The following is a 6074-nucleotide window of genomic DNA, read 5'->3' as shown; positions in this document are numbered from 1 at the left end:
TAGGCTCTTTCCATACTTTGGCTGTTGTTGATGGCACTGCTATAAACATGGGGGTGCATGTGCCCCTTCGAATCAGCATTTCTGTATCCCTTGGATAAATGCCCAGTAGTGCACTTGCTGGGTGGTAGGGCAGTTCCATTTCTAACTTTCTGAGGACTCTCCACGCTGTTCTCCAGCACGGCTTCAGCAGTTTGCACTCCCACCTTCCATTTTCCTAACAGCTTCATGTTTCATGGGGGTCATCTTGGCATCTTCCCGCTGAAGTGTTAGTTTTGGGATGTCCGCAAGAATGAGGAAGGCCAGGGCCAGCCGGGGCAGCTGGGTGAACGGGGCCCTAAGGGTTGGGCCTCAGGGAGCAGCCCAGACGCATCAGGAGGCTGAGTCGGCGGGGTCCCGCGGAGACCAGAGCACGCAGCGTCTCACCTAGACCGTCACTGAATGGTGCGGGTACAGGCTTCTCCAATGGTGATGATGTGCATGACCACACATGACCTGGTGAACAGGTGCATCTGACTGTCACAAGGTGATGCCTCTTTAGTTCTGGTGTCTGGAATGTTGGCGTGTTTCAGACAGCCCTTACATTCTTTCCTACTATAATTTTCAAAGACACCTGAGTGTCACCTGTCGGCTCGGGAACCGGGGTCCTGTCCTTCACACCCCTCCCTTCATGCGTTTTCAGTGGGACAACAGTGGATTGGCAGGTCTCCTATGTGTTCAGCTTCTTCAGAGAAGGAGCCTTACCTGCTTCTCATCAACCACTGGATCCCAGCATCTCATGGAGCCAGGTACACAGCAGGCTCGCAGTAAATATATGTGGATTCAATTCATCGATTAAATTAATTTATTTCCAATCTTCACAATCGTTCCTCTGAACATCAGTTCCCATTGGAAGATTGAGCAGACAAGAATATACAGACTGCCTACATTGGGGTACCTGGCTAGATCAGTAGGTAGAGCATGTGACTCTGGATCTCGGGGCTGGGAGTTCAAGCCCCACATCGGGTGTAGAGCCTGCTTAAAAAACAAACATAGATTGGGGCACCTGGGTGTCTCGGTTGAATGTCTGACTTGGGCTCAGGTCATGATTTCACAGTTTGTGAGTTCAAGCCCCACATCGGGCTCTGTGCTGACAGCTCAGAGCCTGAAGCCTGCTTCAGATTCTGTGTCTCCCTCTCTCTCTGCCCCTCCCCTGCTCATGCTCTGTCTCTCTCTGTCTCAAAAATAAATATAAACATTAAAAAATTTTAAAAATGGGGCGCCTGGGTGGCTCAGTCAGTTGGGCATCCAACTTCGGCTCAGGTCATGATCCTACGGCTCATTGGTTTGAGCCCCACATCGGGCTTTGTGCTGACAGCTCAGAGCCTGGAGCCTGCTTCAGATTCTGTGTCTCCCTCTCTGCCCCTTCCCCACTTGTGCTCTAAAAAATAAATAAACATTAAAAAAAAAAGTAGATTGACTGAATTGATATCACCCTCAGGACATACTTAGGATGTTCTTGGTTTTTTTTTCTTTATCTTTTTCAAAGCCCTGATGTCATTGTGGGGAGTTACTCATTCTTCATTCATTTAATAGATATTGATTGAGTGGACAAAGTGAGGGACTGCAGATGAAGCAGTAAGCAAGTCACCTGACCGTGCACGGGGAGGGGCGGGCCACAGCCCGATATGAATCAGATGCATAACAGGTAAGGTACAGAGAAACACCTCGGAGAACACCCAAGCAGGCGGGGCCGGGGGAGCAGGTGCTGGGAGCACCCAGGAGAAGGATGAGCCAGGACCGTCAACACGGTGCCCAGCCGCTCGCCCGGCCTCCTTCAGCGCTGCTTGCTCGTTGGGGTTTCGCTCTTCTCCAAAAGTCAAGAGGAAGAAGGACGTCCCCTGAGTTGTCGTGGTAAAGGGCATGAGCCCAGCGTTTGAGGCTTCGTGCAGCCGGGGAGAGGTGGGGCCGCAGCTGGGAGGGAGCGGGGGCAGCCCAGGACTGGAGGGCATCCCCAAGGAGCGCGTGCAGTGGCTGCCGCCTCGCGTGGCCCCTGGAGCCCACGTCACTGGTCACGCTTCCCTGATGTGTCAGGTCAACGCTGGCCCCAGAGGAGCTCACGAGTTAACACGTCTGTTTCCAGGCGAATAAACAATAACAGTCATGCTGGTACAGAGACAAAAGTAATGTGTTCGTGCAAACACACGTGACGGAGGCTCAGCAAACTTGAGGCCTGTGTGTGTTGAGCCCTGAGGAACAGGGCTCGTGCTGTCACTTCTGCTTGGTTCTCGCCAACGTGGAAGTGACTGGAAAAGCCGGACGCGTCCTCAGGTGGTTGTGCATGTTGTTGAGAATCAAACTCTTGCCTGAAGCAGAACATCCTAGTGCCAGGAGGCTCGCTGGCTGCCACGCACGGAGAGGGAGAGGCACCCCGTCATGGCGGGGTGTCCAGGACTCACAGAGCAGAGACACCCACAGAAGAGCCCCAACCCCGCCACTCGGAAGCTTCGGGCAAGTTGCCCGACCTCAGGGCCTTCGCATCTGCTGCTTCCTCTGCCCGTGACACTCTGTCACGAACACACACTTGGGCCCAACGCTGTGCTCCACCAGGGCCTTCTCTCTGTTAGATGGGAAACCAGCCTCAGGCTTCCTGGCCTCGTTCTCCAACAAGCTCTTCTCACTACCTGACATCCTGCGTCTTTGATTTGATCAGGCATGCGCTCTCTCTGGTACAGTGTAGACCCTGTGAGGGCTGGAACATGCATGTTCGTTTGCCAGAGCACCCGGGGCCGTGTCATAGTCACTGCAGAGCACAGCAAGGACCCCAGCCAGTGGGTGCAGTCCTGCCTGCGTGCCCTGGCCAGCCGGCTCCTGCTAAGCTCCTGGGGAGGATGGGGGGCTGATGCCCTCACGCAGGACGAAGGCCCTGGTGCCTCTCACCCAGGGACGGCAGGTACTACGTTAACTGACCTGTGTGTCCCATCTTAAGGGGCCAATGGCTCAGACACACTCCCAGGACTTCAAAGCAAGCCCCTTGTTCCCTAATGACCTATAACCTCGAACTTCGTAGGTACTGACGGGCTGTCAGAGCCACATGCCTCTACAACTTGCGTGGCAGTGTCTGGCCTTGGTCTGTGGGACACCAGAGGCTTTTTGAGGGGAAAGTAACAGAGAGCAACCCTCAGGCTCCTGGACACATACTGCAAAAAATTAAGAACACATTTCCTTTTTTATTGTGGCAAAATATACATGACAAACCCTAAGTTGAACCATGTTTAAGTTACAGATCAGGGCGTCAAGTGCACGTCCCTACGCAGCCACCACCTCTGTCTGCGGAACTTTCTCGTTTTGCGGACTGGGTCTCTGCACCCACTAGACACGTCTCCCCAGCCCGCCCGCCAGCCCCCAGCGCCCACTGTCCGACTTTCCATGTCGGGGTCTCTTGGGGGTGTCTGTCCTTCTGTGTCTGGCTCATCTCAATGTGCTCAAGCTTCGCCCATGTTGTAGCAGGTGCAGGAATTTCCTGACTTGTTAAGGCTGAGTAATTCCGTCGTGTGGATGCAGACTGCTGTGTCCATCCACACAGGGCCAACGCTCACTTGGGTTCTTCCACCTTTTGGCTGTTGGGGAAAACACTGCTAATTGTGTGAGTGTGCAGGCACAACTCAGCTCCCCTGTGAAGCCCGTGTTCTCGGCTGGGTGTGGACGTTGGGTCCTTCCTCATAACCACAGGGTGGTGAGCTTCGTCCCGCACGTCCGACCCGCTGGGCCCAGCGCTGTGTCATGGCAGGAGGCGCTGCTCTCTGCAGGGACGTCCGGGGCCCCGAAGAGCAAGCTTCACACCATGTGTTTGGAAAGGCAGCCCCTGGGAAGGGGTGGTGGCTCCTGGGGTTGCCGATGGCCTGGGCCCTGCCCCCATTCTGTGTGTGATGACGACAAGCCAGGGTCGTCCTGAGCCTCTGTCAGGCGCCCACATCCGCTTGGGATGTGAAGATGGCCCACCACATGCAGCCCGGCTCGCGGGGAGAAGGGGTGCCTCCCCCACGGGTGGCCGGCTGGCAGGGCAGGAGGGGTGCGCTGGGTTTTCGTCTCTGGGCGTCTCCCCTTTCTTTCCTCCGGGCCTAACACAGTCGAGAGCAAAATGTCCATCACGTCCCAGCAGGTGGCCTCGGGTGCGCCTGTGGGCTTCGCCGCCCTCGGTGACACCCAGGGACCCAGGCTGACCTCCAGGATTCCATCTTCTCTCATCTCGCCGGGCCGCGTGGTTTCAGACGCAGCAGCCTAGACGTGCGGCCTGCCACCGCCGCGATCCATTACGCTGTCAGCCAGGCGGGGGCCTCAGTGCGGGCCAAGTGTCAACAGAAGGTGAGGAAGGAAATCAGCCACAATCTAAGGCTAATTACCCTGCCTAGAAGTTAATTAAATGCTTGTTAAGAGCAGCAGGGTAGATCCCAATTCAACTTGTCTAATAACAGTCCCCTGACGTTCCCGGACACTGGGATTCGTACCGGGCTTCAATAACTCTGCCGAGGGCAATAATATCCTGTCACGTCTCAGAGTCGGGTGGCCTCCACGACGCACGGGCCTTGGTATTTTCTGCACTAATTTGCCACATATCGGGCACTTCGTATGTGTTTAATTTACACACGTTTTAATTTAGGGGACCCTGGATTGTTCCAATGATTTTGTCATTTCCCCCTTTTTCCAAGAGGAAAAGAAAAGGAACAAAAAAATAGCCCACGAGCTGCAGAAGCGGTCAGCAGCACTATTTTGTATGATTTGGGGTAATGACCATGATTAATGCTTGTTTATTGTTATATCTCTTGTGTTATGTAAATAAAGCTGTGGCCTTCTCCTTCCAATTTCAGGGTGGTACGGCTGCTTTCATTTGGAAGCGAGCAGAGGGGGGGCGGGGAGAGCCCTGCCAGCCTGCGGGTGCGCTCCGAGCCTCCGCCCGGCGGTGCCCACCCCAGAGCCACCAGCCCGAGTGGGGGGGAGCCAACGCCACCCGAACCAGGCCTCCCTCCCCCATCCTCTCCCAGGGACGTGGGCTCTGCCAAGGCTTGCAGGGGAGTGGGAGCTGCCGCCCCCCCTGCATGCGGAAGCCAGCTGGCGGGAAGTGGGGGTCAGCAGGGGAGCCGCAGGCCCCAGACTGGCAGCCACGAGGTCCTTCCCTGTGTCCTTCCGGCCCCCACGGGAGAGGAGCGGCAGGCGCAGAAAGAGAAGTTCGCGGCGGTGGTGTCTGGGATGGTTCGGGGACTGAGGAGGGCGGGAGAGGAGGTCTGCCATCCCCTGTTCCTGCCGGCACTTGGGATCAGACACGGTTGTGTTCAGAGGCAGAATGACAGCGCCACAAAGGAGTTTCCGGTAAATGCAGGTTTGGGGTTGCTTGTTGTCTTTGTAAGAAACACGTTAATGCCTCTTAACTGGATCCTGACTTGTGACCAGGTTCTGCTGTCCAGCCAGTGAGTGGTGGTGCTGTCCGCGTGAGCCACCCTCCAGCGTGCTGGCCGCATCTCTGGAAAAGGACGCCAGTGACAAACGTGGTTGCTGACAGAGCAGGCTTTGTCCAGGGCGGCCGGGAGGCTGCGTGCCAGGCGTAGGGGAGACTCAAAGTGGGATCGTTGCTTCCTCACAACGTGGGCATGCTCGGTTGTCTTCCAGAAGCCCAGGTGTGGGTGTGCGAGGGCACTGCGTCCACCCGCTCGCTTCTGCACACGGGGCTGCCGCGCAGCCCAGCCAGGCTGTGCCCTGACCTGCCGGCCTGTCCGCGTTCCTCAGGAGACAGGGTGGTGAAAGGGTTAATCGAGAGCCCCCCTTGCATTTACACTTCCTCTCCAAACAGCATGAATTAATGAAAAGATGTAAGCACTCAGATCTTTGCTGGCAAGAATGCTTGTTGAAATAATCAATTAACCTTGGAAGATCCAATTGACAGGGCTTAAGTGCAAAGTTATTTAAGATGCCAGATTATCTAGCCAGATGATTGCATTCGCTGCGATGCAAGAAGGCGGCAAGAATGCTTCTGAGAAATTTCAAGGCTCCAGAAAGATTTAACGTTATTTCCCCACAGAATTAATCTGCCCATTAGAACATGC

This window comes from Panthera onca, chromosome A1 (genome assembly GCF_046562875.1).
Source record: "Panthera onca isolate mPanOnc1 chromosome A1, mPanOnc1 haplotype 2, whole genome shotgun sequence".
NCBI lineage: Eukaryota > Metazoa > Chordata > Mammalia > Carnivora > Felidae > Panthera > Panthera onca.
The sequence above is the reverse complement of the archived record's forward strand: the minus strand, read 5'-3'. Positions refer to the sequence as shown.